Source organism: Moschus berezovskii, chromosome 2 (assembly GCF_049115385.1).
Source record: "Moschus berezovskii isolate FMDL1 chromosome 2, NW_MosBer_1.0, whole genome shotgun sequence".
Taxonomy (NCBI): domain Eukaryota; kingdom Metazoa; phylum Chordata; class Mammalia; order Artiodactyla; family Moschidae; genus Moschus; species Moschus berezovskii.
Window position 1 is genome coordinate 41,460,858 of NC_142461.1, and position 17,374 is coordinate 41,478,231.

The window sequence follows — 17,374 nt, forward strand, 5'->3', positions numbered from 1 at the left end:
AAGAAATAACTAGTCCAGAAAAAAAGATAGTCATAGAAATCAGTTCAAATTATAAGAACAGAAGCCAAAAACAAGTGAGGGGAAATAAAAGTAGTAAGAATGAGCATGTATAGGTATGAGAGAAAAGAAGTTGGAATCAGGCCTTCCTTACAGAATAATTAGAACGAGTGCTGGTGACATTAATAAACTGCTTTCCCCAAATACAATATGAACCTAGAGTACCTCTGGTTCATGGGGGATAAATCCATTTTTGACAGTGATAACAGATGTTTTCAATCTCTTGCGTGCTCTGCAGAGAACTATGGGAGCAATCATGCAAACCCCACCTAGGAAAGAGACAGAAGGAGAGGAAATTCACTGATTCATAAAAGAAGAAAGGAGTTGGGTGGCCACTCAGCCATCTGCTTGTCATTGTGCAGAGCCACACCTAAACCATCCCAAGCCGAGGTGACCTCCAGAGGCGTAGCTGCATGATCTCCTTGGTCACAGTGTTCCAGGGTAGAACGTTGGTCAGAATGCTTTCCTTATTACCGATCAACACCCAGCACATAGGATTATTCTCTTTCATTCCATTTGCAGTGGAGACTGAGCAGGCTAGCCCCTCACTGTCTTGTTTTTCTATAGGGCCAAAGGGCACTGGCATCATTTATAGTTGTGGAGATACCATCTTCTAGGAGAGCATTACCAAGAACTCCCTTTGTCATGTCCAGGCAATTTTATCAGAATCATCAAAATCATCTAACATTAAAATAGAGAGACTGGGGACTTTGCTGGCAGTCCAGTGGTTAAGACCACATGTTCCAAGGCAGCAGGTACAGGTCTGATCCCTGTTCAAGGAGCTAAGACCCCGCATGCCTGGTGGCCAAAAATCAAAACATAAAGTAGAAGCAGTTTTGTGACAAATTCAATAAAGGCTTTTTAAAGATGGTCCACATTTAAAAAAAACATTTTTTTTTTAAAATAGGGAAGTTATCCTGGCTTATCTGAGTGGGCACAATGCAATCAAAGATCCTTAAGCAGAAGAGGGAGGTAGAAAAGTCAGCATCACCCAGTCATTGCTAGCTTGGAAGATGGAAGAAGAGCCCAGGACAAAAGAATGCATGTAGCCTCTGCTGCTGCTGCTAAATCACTTTGGTCGTGTCTGACCCTGTGCGACCCCATAGACAGCAGCCCAACAGGCTCCGCTGTCCCTGGAATTCTCAAGGAAAGAACACTGGAGTGGGTTGCCATTTCCTTCTCCAATGCGTGAAAGTGAAAAGTGAAAGTGAAGTCGCTCAGTCGTGTCTGAATCTTAGCAACTCCATGGACTGCAGCCTACCAGGCACCTCCGTCCATGGGATTTTCCAGGCAAGAGTACTGGAGTGGGTTGCCATTGCCTTCTCCATGTAGCCTCTAGAAGTCAAAAAAAAGCAAGCAAACAAACAAAAATCCAGATTCTCTTTTAGAGACCCCAGAAAGGAAGGCAGTCCTGTTGACACATTAATTTTATCCTAGTAAGATCTAGTTGAGGGAGGCCTGGCGCAACTGAACTGAACTGAACTGAAGATCTAGTTGAGTTGGACACGAGTTTGCTCAAACTCAATAGACTCAATAGACATGAGTTTGAGCAAGCTCCAGGAGATGGTGAAGGACAGGGAAGTCTGGTGTGCTGCAGTCCATGGGATCGCAAAGAGTCGGGCAGGACTGAGCAACAACAAAAAACAGGACTGAACAACAAAGACCTAGTTTGGACTTCTGTCCTCCAGCACGAATAAATGTATGTTGTTTTAAACCACTAAGTTTATGGCAGCTTGTTCCAGCAACAAAAGGCAACTAATACACTGTGCAAAATGTATGACATCCAATTATCTCTAACTCTTACAAACACTCTAAAAGGCATGACCACTGCATTCACACAAATGAAGAAACTGAGGTTCTAGAGGTTAAGTGACTTGCCTAAGGCCTCAACCAGCAAAATGCTGAGCTAGAGCATAATCTAGGTGCATTTGACTCCAAAGCCCATTTTTCTTCTCTATTTGAAACTAGCCCATGAGAAAGCAAACCCTAGATGACCTTACCTTGGTGTCCAGACACGCACTGCTCTGCCTCAGCTGTTAGATGGGCTCCATAGAAGCTGAACAAAGCACACACACACACAAAGTCAATTACCATTTTAAAATAGCTCCCTCTCCAAAGAGCCAAATGAAAGTATTATTTTAGTCTAATTGGTCTTCATTTATTCACTGTGTAGGACTCTTCTGAGTAAAAGGAGAGAGGAGACAAGGGTGACTTGCGAATGTAACCTAAAAGCTTGGCTGAAAGCACTTTGAATCAATAAGCAAGCCAAAGCTTTGGTCTGGAAAATTTACTATAGTTAGATTCAAAAATCTTTCTTGTTTTCACTTTTATAATCACCATAGATAATGCTTTCTGTTAATATTTTTATAATAAATTACCAAATGGTTCTAGTAGCCAGCAACTTTTCATACATTGCTTCAACATACAGAGATAAGAAATCAGAACCATAACTAGAGTGCACGTTCATGGATTACTAAAATACTCACATAAGAATTACACACTAATTCAACTACAATAAAAAAAATTACACTTGAAGAGCTTATTATATACTATTTCTTCCCCTCTGAGAAACATTTGAGCAGAAGCCTAGCATGGTTACTATGGCAACTATAATGCAAAATTGGCAGTAACTTTATGAATTGCAAATTCCTCTAAGGGTTTTGGGGATTTTTTTTCTACTTCCATTTTTAACCATCTCATATGCATTATTCCAGCAATATGTTAAACAAGGATTTTGGGAACTCATGCATCATTTCGAAACAAGCTATGTTTTAAACCCTCAAATTTCATTATTTTAACAAGTGCAGGCTAAACAGGGAACACCTAATTTAATGAATTTTAAATTGTCCATTGTTTTTAACACATTTATTACCCTCACCTTTTCTAAACGAGTTGAATAAATGGAATACCAAGCCTTTTTAGTGTTATCTAAACCTCTCTGAGAATGGAGAAAGGGGACAATCCCAGTTTCAAAAACAGAACAATATAAAATAAAAACTCACACTCTCACAATGTGTTTTTCCCTCAAGGTAACTTCAACTGCACTGTGCCAAATCTTTAGTCAAATGACTGGTCAACATTCATTGTTCTCCTTTCTCAAATCCATCTTCTTACAGCTGCTTCTCTCTCATTAGACCATGAAAATGACTCAGAGAAGTTCTTTGAGTAACCAGTTACCAAACATGGATCATTTGCTTTGGTAGATTAAAGACTTACAAATGTTGCCAAAAATATTGTGGTACAATGTGTGTGCCTTCTCAGTTATGAATCCTCACAATGGGAAGTAGGATTACCCCGTAATCATAGCGGGTTTGGGTGTCAGCACAGCCACCTTCCAGCTGTGTGACTTTGGATAAGTCATTCATGCTTTCGTAGCTTCAGCTTCTTCATCTATATAACGGGCATTTTCATTTTTGCCCGGTCCATTTCACCAGACTGTTGGAGGATCACATTTTTTAAAAATGTATTCAAAATGACCATATCCTATTAAAATATCACTATCAATTCTTCTTAAATTTTATTTCAGATAACCAATGCTAGGAGGCTCCAAAATATGAATATCCTTTATCTTCAGAATCTGATATCAAGAAGATAGGTGCTGATTCATGGTGTCGGTGTCTTGGGTTTTAGGAGATGAATCAAAATAAAGGTAAGAACAAAAAGATCAGAATTAAATCATATTTTTACATTTATATGTATGACTTAGTCCATTCACTGTTCACCTGAAACCATCACAACATTGTTAATTGGCTATATCCCAATACAAAATAAAAAGTTTTTTTTAAAAATTAAATTCTATTTTATTAAGGAAGACCTAAATGACTGCCTGGCCAGTTCCTAAGTTGGAACACCTACTGATTTGCCAGACTGTCCACAGGAAGTGACTGCATTCAAAGCACAGCTCTAAGACCAATGTCCATCTACTTGATTCATGAGCTCAGGGAACAAAAGCATTCTATAAAGACAAGCAAGTCTATTGGTTTGTTCCTTTCTGTGCTGTTCTATAGCAACTTCCCAAGTTCAGAAGAGCATTAGCTGTTTTCCTACCCTGGAACAGTAGCCTTCAAAAAGGATGTTAGAGGGCATGAAAATCTGATAGACATAAATTATCATGAACAAGATAACCAAAGAAATATGGGAGAAGTTTCAAAGACTGAAATACTGCTTGATTTCCAAGGACTTTCCATTCATTTGTTCATTGGTTCACTCAATAAACATTTACTGAGAGTCAGTTATACTCTGGGCTTCCTAGACGGCACAAGTGGTAAAGAACCATCCTGCAGGAGACATAAGAGATGCAGGTTTGATCCTCAGGTTGGGAAGATCCCCTGGAGGAAGGCATGAAAACCCACTCCAGTATTCTTGCCTGGAAAACCCCATGGACAGAGGAGCCTGGCAGGCTACAGTCCATAGGGTCATAAAGAGTCACAATCAGACACAACAGAAGTGACTTAACACACACACACATACAGTTATATAAAGGGAATAGTAAGATATACTCTCACTCATGAAAAGCTCTTCAATACGGAAGGCAATTATACACCTCTCCTTTCTCACCCCGACTGCATCTAAGGACTATGGAACACAGAAATGGCACAGATTAATCACGAATGGGGAGGCAACGAGTGAGCCGACACATTACATGCAGGGTAGGTGTTGCTCAAACTGCATCAATCACAAGCTTTCCAGGTGGAGACAGGATGGGAGGGAAGCTGCAGAGGAGAAAGCAGGCAGAAAGACTCAGGGAGATGAGACTGGAATGTGGCTAGAACACAGGATGCCAAAGATGGCGAATAATGACCCAGGAATCTGAAAAAGCAAGTCCGGGCTTAACTAGACAGCGCACGTTGCATGCATGAAGCCATGAGTCTGGCATTTTTTGAAAAAGGGGGAGAAATGACCCTGTCAGACCTGGGCTTTAGACAAGCCCCTTGAGGAGTTGCAGAGTTGACCAAAACAAGTACAAGTGGTCTAAAGTCACTGACCTGTCCAACAAGAGAGCTTCCTTTCAACAGGACAGACCTGAACCCTCACAGCCTCAGGGGTACAGGCAGCCTGGGAGAGCACCAGGAAGGAAGCTCTTCTCTGCCTCCTGAGAAGTGAGGACAAGCTTGGAAACCTGTCGGCGTGATCTCAGAAGGTGAGCACAGATTACACAGTATTTCTACCTTCCCGAGCTTGGCAACCATACAAAAACGCAGTCGACTCCCTTCACTCTGAGTAACTCACACCAGATGCTGATGCCCTTGGACTCTTCCAGTTCCAGCTACAGTTCCCCAAATCACTTATTCCCAGAGGTCAGGCATATGGAGCTCATTAAGTCCCATTCACCAGCATTTCAACTGTGTACAACTTTTTGTTTGCAGTGCAATTTAATGTTGAATTTGATTTACGAACCACCGGGTACTCTTAGTCCCGGATGACAGCCTGTTCTTCTTCTAGGAGCTTAAATTGTGGCTGGAGGCAATGGGGAAGACCTTTGACCAAAAGCTGGAATTGGAAATATGGTCTTATGCTAATGATTTGTAAAGAAGAGAGAGCTGCATGTCCTAGAGACATTCTCTATGATTTCCTTGTTATACAGACAAGTACACCAAGCCCCAGAGAAGTTCAGTGACAGGGTTGGAGGCTGGAACCCAGGCCTGTTGATCTTCAGTCCAGCGGACTTTCCTCCTATGCCCACTCTTATCCCCACCCCACTCCAAAAAAAAGGGTGGGGAAAGGGTCTTTTTAAACCATGAAGAAATTCATTTAAAAGTGAAAACAAAACATGATAATGAATTGGTACCTTCAAATCCTAGTATAAAAATGAGAGAAACTGGATGCTATTTGTTTGAAAATGACTTACTGCCATGCAGGAGACCCAGGTTTGATCCCTGGGTGAGGAAGATCCCCCGGAGAAGGAAATGGCAACCATTCTAGTCCTTATGCCTGGAGAATCCCGTGGACAGAGGATCCCGGCGGGCTACAATCCATGGGGTTGAAAAGAGTTGGACACAGCTGAGTGACTAACACACACACACACACTTTGTCTGATTAGTATGAAGTTATGTAATGTGTCCATACAGCTCTGGAATCAAATCTGAAAGATTAAACAACTTGTTCAAAATCATGTGGCTAAGTCTAGGGTCCTTCATCTGTGAAATGGGCATAATAATATATACCTCAAAGTTAGAGGCTTTAATTTAATTAACCTTTGAGAAAAATGCGAACAGACAGTGGCTATTATTACACTTGATATATTATAGTTGTGGGTCTGGGCTTAAAATAGTTTCCCTGGGAGACTTACCCTATATGCATTCCCATGATGCTGACATTCTTCAAAATATCAGCTGCTTTTCCCTTTTGGAACTGCTTCCAGAGCTAGGGTTTACATCTTAGCAGAAAATTCTCTCTTTATGCCTACATTTGACCAAAAGATTTTAACTCAGTTTTATCAACCTCATTCACCAAATTTAGCTGTGAGGCATGTTTAACCATTTGTGAAAACCACAGCTAAATGCAAAGGATGAAAATTTGAAGATTTGCCATGACTGAAAATATTTGGAAGAATTTGCTTCTTCCAGTGGAGGGGATAGATATCCTGTTTGCCAGACCAGGCCCCCAAACCTTGGGAAAATCATAAACCATGGCACCAAACAGTGTTTCAGAGTTGAGAAATGGAAAGCAGGGGTGCTGATCCTCAAGGTCAGCCCTGGGGAAGCTAGAATTTTCTGAACTTCTAAGAGAGAAATACTTAAAGCTATGGTTTTTCCAGTAGTCACGTATGAATGTGAGAGTTGGACTATAAAGAAAGCTGAGTGCCAAAGAAGTGATGCCTTTGAACTGTGGTGTTGAAGAAGACTCTTGAGAGTTCCTTGGAATGCAAGAAGATCAAATCAGTCAATCCTAAAGGAAATCAGTCCTGAGTGTTCATTGGGAGGACTGATGATGAAGCTGGAACTCCAATTCTTTGGTCACCTGATGCGAAGAGTTGACTCTTTGGAAAAGACCCTAATGGTGGGAAAGATTGAAGACAGGAGGAGAAGGGAACAACAGAGGATGAGATAGTTGGATGGCATCACTGACTTGATGAACATGAGTTTGAATAAACTCCCGGAGTTGGTGATGGACAGGGAAGCCTGGTTTGCTGCAGTCTATGTGGTTGCAAAGAGTCGGACATGACTAAAAGACTGAACTGAACTGAAGAGAGAAATACAGCCTCTCTGAAACAGTTACATGTGGACTTTCACAAGCAGGAAACATCACTGTAGTTCTGGTAATGATTATTTCTCATTCTGTGTGAGGGACTGAAGGAAGGAAATGGCTTGTGGGAGCCCTAAGCACTCTTGACCTTGAATGCAAAGCAGTCTTTGGAATACAGAAGGGGAGCACCAAGCCACTTCTGCCCCACCCATAGTCACATATGCAGGGTAATCTTATCCCTTTCTTTCTCCTCTTTCCTCGGAGAAACACACACATGCATGTGTGCGTGCGCGCACACACACACACACACACACACGGAATAGACTCCTTGCCTCTGAGACTTTCAGGTTCTAGGGTTAGCATCTTGCCAGCAATTTATACCTCAAACATTTTCACGTGTCATGTTGTTATCATTATAACCCTATCATTACAGTGCTGGTTAATCATGAATAAAACAATAAACATTGCTGTATGGCTCAGGAAACTCAAACAGAGGCTCTGGATCAACCTAGTGGGGTGGGATAAGGACGGAGATGGGAGGGAGGTTCTAGAGGGAGGGGATATATGTAAACCTATGGCTGATGCATGCTGAGGTTTGACAGAAAACAGCAAAATTCTGTAAAGCAATTACCCTTTAATAAAAGAATACATATTTTTTAAAAATCTGAAAAAAAAAAAAAATCCTTTCCCTGGCAAGCACAAATGATTGCAGATGAGTTCCTCTTCTTGGGGCCCCACACTGCATACTGTTGTATGTATTATAAGCAGTAGTAGAGAATATTTTATTGCAAGAGATAATTTTTTTTCTAATTGTAATGTTGACTCCCTTCAGAGTCTAACCTTACCCCGAGGGCCCAACAAAGTCACCCAGAGGGAGTTAGCAGCTGTTGCCTGCGATTTATGGGAAAAGTAGTCTCTTTCCTTGGTAATAAGTTCAAAATGGGAAAGCAAGCAGAAGAGGGTGGGGGCTGCTTCACCAACCAGAAGTTAAGAGAAGAAAACCCATAGGTTGTGGCTTCTAGAATCAGCCTAGCTGCTGGGGGGAAGGAGCAAGGGAGGGAAAGCCTTGGTTCCTCTGAAAATATCTTGGAAGGTTTTCGGAAGTGAAACCAGCTTAGTGTGGGGGCTGGATCAGTTCTTAGACTGCTGTTGCTGCTCAGATGCTCAGTTGTGTCCGACTCATTGCAACCCCAGGGACTGCAGCCCGCCAGTATCTTCTATCCGTGGAATTTTCTAGGCAACAATACTGGAATGGGTGGGGTGCCATTTCCTACTCCAGAGGATCTTCCCGACCCGGAGATCGAACTTGCGTCTCTTACATCTCCTGCCTTGGCGGGCAGATTCCTAACCACTAGCGCCCTGTGGGAAGTCCTTTACTTAGACTGGAAACAGTTCCATTTTCTCCCATCCTCTGCCTGTCATGCCTGCTCAGCCAGCTTTCCTTCCTGTCCCAGTGAGACCTCAAGCCTATACTGGAACATTTTGGGGCCACACTTGAATATTAGAATAGTCTCACTGTTAGGTATTAAAAAGTCCATCTACTGATTGATTCCCCAAATACTAATCTCTCATCCAATTTAATGTGGAGTCCCAAGCTGAGGTCATAGGGCAATATTTCCAGAATTAGCCAAGCTCTATGGCAACCATGGTCATGAGCCATCCGTTTGTCGTGAGCCAGCCTGTCCCTAGCCAGTCAGCTCCTGTCTCCATATTAGGCAAGGTGGGCATCAAAGGCCACTGACCGATGACCTAATGCTACCCTTCCCCATAGGAATTTTGTCTTGAGACTATAGAAGTTGGCCCCAAGCCCATGAAAAGGGTCAGCTCTCCCTGGTCTGTCAGGAAGTGGGTCTGCTATCTTTGCAGCAACCCTCACTACCTCAGCACTTTGTTCTCAATAAATTCTCTCTCTTCTAAAATGCTCTGTCTCTGGAAATTCTTCTCCAACCTGAGCTCAGACTGCCTCTACATTTAAGGTTCCCTCCTGCTCAGTTAGGAGCAGCATCTCTTCTTTGGCTGTTTGTCCACCTCGTTCTTTCTTTCCCTCCTCCTGCCCCATCACTGTGATCCCTCTGGCTCCTGCAGGGTCAAAATGGAGAGGAAAGACAAGAGGTACAGCATCAAGGTCTTTATATTTACCCGTGACTTGTGAAGGTGTCTTTTGTGTGTGTTGGATGTGCAAATGCTAGTTCTTCCCCTTTGGGGGCTCTTAAGAGACACTTGACCACCAACACGCCCCTTTCCATTGGCTGCAGCCTTCAACACCACAGGGCCCCTGCCCTGACCCTACAGTGGGCTCAAGCTGACTGTGAAAATCTCACACAGCCTCCTTTTGCTGGGCTTGCTGCACCCTAGCAGGAAGTCCTCTGTTTTTGGTTAGTCGCTGAGTCGTGTCTGACTCTATGAACCCATGGACTGTCCGGCTCTTCTGTCCATGGGATTTCTGAGGTAAGAATACTGGAGGGGGTTGCTATTTCCTTCTCCAGTGGATCTTCCCAACCCAGGGATTGAACCTGCATTTCCTGCAACACAGGCAGATTCTTTACCATTGAGCCAGCAGGGTGATGTTTTTCAGGATGACTCAATCCTGCCATCGTCCTTGGCATCTGTTTAATCGATGGAAAAGATCATGCCTTCCCCTCCTCAGTAAAGCTTGGAAGCCTGCAACCCTCTCCCACTGCCCTCTGCTTTTGCTCTGCCATCTAGCAACTCCAGGCCTTTGTGCTGTTTCAGGCAAAAGTCACGATCCTACCTCCAAGCCCCCGAGTGCTCAAAGGACTCATTTCAAGGTCTCAAAAGAATTCTGCGTCGAGGTTTCCAAACGTTCCTCTCTGAGTCGTGGCTCTATTTCACCAAGTGAACAATGGGTCTGAGCCAGCAAACATGCCCTTCAGGACAAGGGCCACCCCTCTTGTTCTCTGCACTCTGAGTTCCCTGCATGGCAGATGGCTATAGCTGGAGTCACAGATCATGTTACTTTTGAGTCTCCATCAGCCTTTGACTTTACTAAAATTTTAAGCATAACATCCTTCCCTGTGATCATTTTAGGCAATTTATAAACATGATATCATATCTATAGCACATATAGCATGCATTTTTAGACTAATTAGAATATGTAATTCCCACATATAAAAGCTTATACATAGTATTTCCACAGCAGTCAAGTCAAAGATGGCCCTATTATTATAGTATAGTAGAACTCATCTCTGATGAATTAAACTTGGTCCTGAAAACCTTGTCAACCACACATAATATATGGTGCCTAATACATTCATAAATTCTTAAGAAATGGATGAGTAGGTGAATGGATGGATAAGTGGAAGGGTTTTTTTAAGCACCAAATCTAGGAAGGCAGCATGAAATTAGAGATGGGTGTGGTTCTTTTTCTTCAATAGAATCATTGAGACCTTGGGAAATGTCATTTAACCTCTTAATGTCTCGGTTCCCTCATCTGTAAGTAGATGTACCATGAAGACCAGCTGCAAGCATCAGACGAGACCATTTTGAGAGTGCTAAAGCAGTATATGACAGAAAGGTATTGGTGGGGACAGAGGTTTTGAGCTCTGCTGTTGCTTTGAACAATTTCCATGTTTCTGTGACTCATTTTCACCACCTGCAAAATGGACATGACAAGACCTCTCCCCAGCTTTCCTTAGAAGGCAGAGCCTTTACAGCACATCCGGGCCCTTTGATATCAGGGTCCAGAAGCTCTAACCAGCTGCACAACCATAGACCAATCATCAGAATCTTTCTGCTCCAGTTCTCTCAACTGTTTAAAAGAATAATGATGACTGCTGCATAGCATGGTTGTAAGAATCAGATGTCTTCAAGCCATGCAGTGCCTTGCTCATAGGTAATAGTACTCACTCTATACAATAATTAGAATCACCAGTGTCCTGTGAGTTATCAGTAAAAAATACCATGGGTTACCTCTCCCTTTATTGCCTAGATCCAGTCATTTCTGAATAAGCTTAGTTGCTATGGTTACTTTCTAAAGACACCATATTTGAAAATGTGTTGGAAGATGGGGATTGATGGCAGAAGGCTTTAGTGGGGGACACAAAGCAACTTCGGCAATTGAGACATTTTAATCCATGTGAACTCTTTCCCTTGGAAACCAAAGTCACATTTTGCCAAAATGCAAATGAACTCAGGAAGCAGAGTTTCAGAAGTTCTGCCTCACATTTGGCCAGTCTCCTTCCCCCCATCCCTGGGACCTCAAGGACAGGTATACCTGGCCCTGAACCAACTCCTGAGCATCTCAGTTTCCTCCCCCAGGATCTGGCAGTCTGAAAGATGTTGGTTGCCAGACAGAATTCATCAGACTCACTTCCCAGATGCTATCGCTTCTGATGCTGAAAGAAAAATAGGTTGCCCAGAAATTGAGGTTGGAGGGGACGAGACTAGCTGAGAAATGCACAGTGATACACACAAAACAGTAAAGGGCGATTCTTGTTAGAATTCATTAGCATATTCTGTATGGATATTCCAGGGGTCCTCCGGTCCCTCAAATCCCATACTGAGTCCCCAGAGGGGCAAGCACTAACATCCCAGGCTAAAGTATCCCCCACAGCAGAGTTATAAATGGTTCTCAACCTGTCAAAATCAGGCAGGGCTCCAACAGAGAATGAATAAAAGTTGGCCTGACCCCGCTTCCTGTTTCCAGCTACAGCCAACTCAACACCCGAAGGGGCCTCACCGGCAAGAGTATTGTATACTTAGTCCCACTATAAAGACTCTTTCTTCCTGGTCAGTTTTTCCCAGACATCTCAGGGAGCTGTCCTGCTCTCATTTGAAATTCAAACCAGAAGGAAGTCACCTCTAAAAATACCAAAAATTTCCCACTTGCACTTTCACGATGATGCATCGCCACCTAGGGGACATTTGTATTCACTTCCTACTCTTTCCGCTGTAACGTGCCTTCTAAAATACTGCGGCAGCCTGCCCCCACCACCAGCTCCCCGTATCTACCTGAGATAGGTATAGAAGCTTTTCCGTACACGTTTTTCAAGATTTCAGCTCCAGCCTTAATTTAGCTGGAAACCTTGGTTGACTAGCTCATTATATAAGGATCACTGCCAAGGGCTGCAGTTTACACTTACAGTTCAGTTCAGTTCAGTCGCTCAGTCGTACCTGGCTCTTTGCAACCCCATGAACCGCAGCAGGCCAGGCCTCCCTGTCCATCACCAACTCCCGGAGTTTACCCAAACTTATGTCCATTGAGTCGGTGATGCCATCCAACCATCTCATCCTCTGTTGTCCCCTGCCATCTTCTCCTGCCCTCAATCTTTCCCAGCATCAGGGTCTTTTCAAATGAGTCAGCTTTTTGCATCAGGTGGCCAAAGTATTGAAATTTCAGCTTCAACAACAGTCCTTCCAATGAACACCCAGGACTGATCTCCTTTAGGATGGACTGTCCAAGGGACTCTCAAGAGTCTTCTCCAACACCCCAGTCCAAAAGCATCAATTCTTCGGCGTTCAGCTTTTTTTATAGTCCAACTCTCACATCCATACATGACCACTGGAAAAACTGTAGCCTTGACTAGATGGACCTTTGTTGACAAAGTAATAATCACCACAGAAATTTTGCTTAGTTAGGTCGCACTAGCAGTAAAGAACCTGCCTGCCAATGAAGAAGATGTCAGAGACTCCGGTTTGATCCCTGGGTTGGGAGGATCCTCTGGAGGAAGGCACAGCAACCCATTTCAGTATTCTTGCCTGGAGAACCCCGTGAATAGATGAGCCTGGCAGGCTACAGTCCACGTGGTCACACAGAGATGGACATAACTGAAGCAATTTAGTGCATACACAAAATATATTAAAATAATATAAATACATATTATTTATTATTATAAGAATTACCAATTAAGCATCTGCTACACGACAAGGTTTGGCCACCTCATGAGACAAGTTGACTCACTGGAAAAGACTCTGATGCTGGGAAAGGTTGGGGATGGGAGGAGAAGGGGACAATAGAGAATGAGATGGCTGGATGGCATCACTGACTCTGTGGACATGAGTTTGAGTGAACTCCGGGAGTTGGTGATAGACAGGGAGGCCTGGCGTGCTGTGATTCATGGGGTCGCAGAGAGTCAGACACGACTGAGCGACTGAACTGAACTGAACACGACAAGGAGTTATTTCTAATATGTACAACAGTCCTTCAAATGGGTACTAGCATTGTTTTTACAGATGAAGAAACCAAGACTCTGAAAGTTAAAAGATTTATCCAGGATCCCAGATCAGGGCTATCTTACTCTTTCCACTATAAAATGCCATGAGTTGTGCCTACATACCAGTGAGTCTGCTCATCTTAGTGACAATAAAGCAGAACATTCAAATATTACCTTCCAAAGAAGTCATCCTGAAGCCTGTACTATTATTCCAATAACTAATGCTTGTAACATTTCTAGTATCTGTTGTGGGAAGTGCCCCAGAACTGTGAGCCACATAACACAATCTCTTTATTTTAAATGCATGTCACACGTTTAACAAAAACACAGTGGAAATACCCTGACTTCAAGCAGTGTGATTTTTTTCAGGCCCCTCCTCTGTATACTTTGATTGGGTATATCTGGGCTAGAGCCCAGGAATTCGTACTTTCACCAAGTATGCAAGTGATTGCAATCATTAGGAAAGTTTTAGAGATAGTGGTGTAAAGATGCATGAGGACTCAGGCTACAGATCTAGGTCTGTCTTTTTTCTAGTTGTACACTCCTGGGAAAGCCATTTAAAGCTTAAAGCCCCTGAGCATCAGTTTCCTCATCTATAAAATGAATATTAATGTTTATCAACATCTGCCAAACAGACTGTGATAAGGATGAATTAGATTATGGGTGTGAAATGCTAGTATAGCGCCTGGCACAGGGTCGGCGCTTAACAAATGCCATTTCTATTGTTACCTAGTCACCCACTCTCCATTCATCTGTGTTTTTTTGTTATTTCCAAAAATTAAGTCCACAATAAAAGAATATGAGGATACATAAAATATAATACAGTAACATGTACTTAATTTAAAAATAAACAACTAAAGATTTTCTTAAGAAAAATGATAGATGATAGAGACAGAGATATATAACCTTTTCTCGGTGATTGTACTTATTTTTAAAATTTCATGATTAGAATATAATTACAATGTTGTGTTAGTTTCTGCTGTACAACAAAGTGAAATAGTTATATACATACATATATCCCCTCCCTTTTGAGCTTCTCTCCCACCCCCCACCCCACCCCACCCCTCTAGGTCATCATATAACACCAAGCTGAGCTCCCTGTGCTGTACAGCAGCTCCTCACTAGCCATCTAATTTACACATGGTAGTGTATATATGTCAGTGCTCAGTGATATATAATCTTTAGGATAAGAAAATGCTCTAGAAATATGAAACCAAGATTTAAAACAGTTGAGAATAACAAGTTTCTGGAGCGGGGGTGGGGGGGAAACACCTTGATACAAAAGGTAGAAGCAACTCAAGTGTTCAAGGATGGAGGAGTAAACAAAATGTGGTGTATATATACAATATACAATATTGTGTATATATACAAGAGGATATCATTTATCCTTAAAAAGGAAGGATATTCTGATACAGTGCAGTGATTCTGCAGTGAGGATGAACATGGTGGATATTACGCTAAATGAAATAAGCCACCACACAAAAGGACAAATACTGTATGATTCCATTCATGTGAGGTATGTGTCAGATTCATAGACAGAAAGTGATGATTGCTGGGGGCCTAAGAAAACGGGATAGGAGTTACAGTTGAACAGGTGCAGTTTCAGTTTTACAAGCTGAATGGCATTCTAGAGATGGACGGTGGTGACGGCTGCACAATAAAGTAAGAAGACTTACTGACTGCCCTTGTGCTATACACTTTAAAATGGCCAAGAGAGATGGCAAATTTTACACAATTTCTTAAAAACTTAAAAACGCAGATTGATATCAAAATCACAGTTGAGGTGAAATTGAGAAATGTCTGTTTTCTGTTTGTTATTGCTCCATCATGTCCAATTCTTTGTGATCCTTTGGACTGTAGCCCACCAGGCTTTCCCGTCCATGGGATTTTTCAGCAAGAATACTGGAGTGGATTGCCATTTCCTCCTCCACATCTCCTGCCTCTCTAGCATTGTAGGTAGATTCTCTCCTGCTGAGCCATTGGGGAAGTGTCATGCTTGGTTTGTTTTTCTAGGACAAAGAGTGCCCTGTGAGATTCTGTGGCTTAGAAAAGCATACGGTGCAACCTTTTTAAAATGATCAAGTAAGTTCTCGAAAGGGTGACCTTCTTTGGTTGCCTCTGTTTTTCTTTTAAAGTTTCATGTTTACCCAAGACATATTGTTGGGCAAGATAGGAGGTTAAGACTAGAATACTTGTTCTGATTTTACTACCTCAGCCCAGGAGAGTGCTTGAGAAGAATGGCTGTGGATCAGAGCACACCCTGAGGAAAACTTGGAGCAAGTGGTATCTGCAATCTTAAAATGTAGGGGTCTGTGCAGAGTTCAGCATGGCAGGGATGGGGGAGGGTGTCCGTGCAGCGGAATACAGGGCAGGTGCATCAGGGGCACAGCCTTGGGTTGCTCTGCATGGGACCCTGTTTTCACTATGGCCTACAGCAGTGGAGGCTACTTTATGTGAACCTCAAGATGGAGAAGAGGGCATTGGCCCTCCCTTTCAAGTATCTTCAGCTGATTTTCTTCGAGACTAGCATTTAACATGGTAGATGAAATATGTTTTGATGAATGTGACATTGAAGCAATTCAAAGATCCCAAAATAAGATAGCATTGCCTTATTGTCTAACTTGAAAGCTGTGACAAGAGGAAAGTCTCCCTTCACTGCATTTTTTTTTTTTAGTAAAAATATGAACAAATTTCCCAAGACAATTAGGCAAAACTTTGAGGCTATTCTTCTTTCTCTTTTTCTAAACTAGGATTGTGGGTCCGAGTGTAAAGAAACTGCCCGAGATGGAACTGGCAGGGTTGCAAAATGGGGAAGTATGGGGAAAATTGGGTAGAAGGAGGAAAAAAGTAGAAAACAAAGTCAAGTTGGCTGATTTTGCATTCACCTGCCAGTGAAATTTTATTGCTGCCTGGAGGAACCTCCTGAGGGTGACATACATGTAAAACCAGTTGACAGTATATGTGAATTCCTAGTGGGTCTTAGTTACATGATATATGTCTGTCACCTTGAGTGAAACTCTTTAGGGCAAAATTCAGAAAGTGTTAAAAAATGGTATCCCTTTATGTGTGTGTATACACCAAATGCATTATATATAGTACAAGTACACTCTATGTGTATGTATATAGAATATCTATAATATATATTACAGTGTCTTTATCAGTGTTCAGTTGCTGATAATAGAAACCACTAGTTCAAACACAACATACTTGGATGTCAACTTCTGGGAATTCACAGAAGCCTCCTTCTGCTTATGAGATGTTTGGACGAGCTGAAGAAGCAGCCTTTAATCTGACTTCCAGGAACGCCTGTCAGAATGCCACCACAGAACTGGCTGTCCAGAGAGCTGTTCTCTCTGCTTGCAGCCCCAAAGGTAGGAAAGCATGAAGATGCTACCTTGTTGCAGGTTCCAGATCAACATTACCTGAGCCACTGTGCCCCCAGCAAAATGGAAGTCCCACACCCTGCTGCACTACACCCTGGGATCTCTGCTATTGTTATTCCAGAAAAATCCAATGATGGCAGAAATATGGCCTCCATCTCATCTAGCCTTCTTAATCTCAGGCAGGCACATATGTTTGGGAGGTTAGGTCACATCTGGAATTCAAGCTGTAAGGGGGGGTTGAAAAACGTATAGATTTCAGTGTTGTGGGCCCACCAGTGAGCCTCACACACACATGTGACACAAATGAGTCATAAGTGTATCAAGAAATAGCTATTTCCTCAGCCTTCTGGGTAGCTACAAAAGGCTGGGTAGCCAAAGGCCAATTGGCCAGTAACCTCCTCACCTAGTGCTCCCTAGAAGGTAGCCTGAACAGAGTGGAGGGGGGCAGATTGATGGTTCACTTCTCAGTTCCTATGGATAAATACAAGAAGCATCTGGCCCATGATGCTCTGCTGTGATGTTGTGTAAAGCCAAGCATGTATCCAGTCACCTAGACAGCTTCTTAAGAAGCCTGCT

At 42.7% G+C, this 17,374-nt stretch overlaps 1 long non-coding RNA gene across 1 annotated transcript in view; it reads right to left on the reverse strand.

The window, feature by feature from the left end:
* LOC148778524 (uncharacterized) overlaps positions 1-5,372 on the reverse strand; it is a 65,551-nt gene extending 60,179 nt beyond the window's left edge. Inside the window, exons 1-3 of the long non-coding RNA XR_016038758.1 lie at positions 5,043-5,372; positions 2,058-2,113; positions 223-326 (exon numbers count right to left, since the gene is read on the reverse strand). This is a non-coding gene — a long non-coding RNA (uncharacterized LOC148778524). The remainder of the gene's footprint in view (positions 1-222; positions 327-2,057; positions 2,114-5,042) is intronic.
* Positions 5,373-17,374: the final 12,002 nt, after the last annotated feature.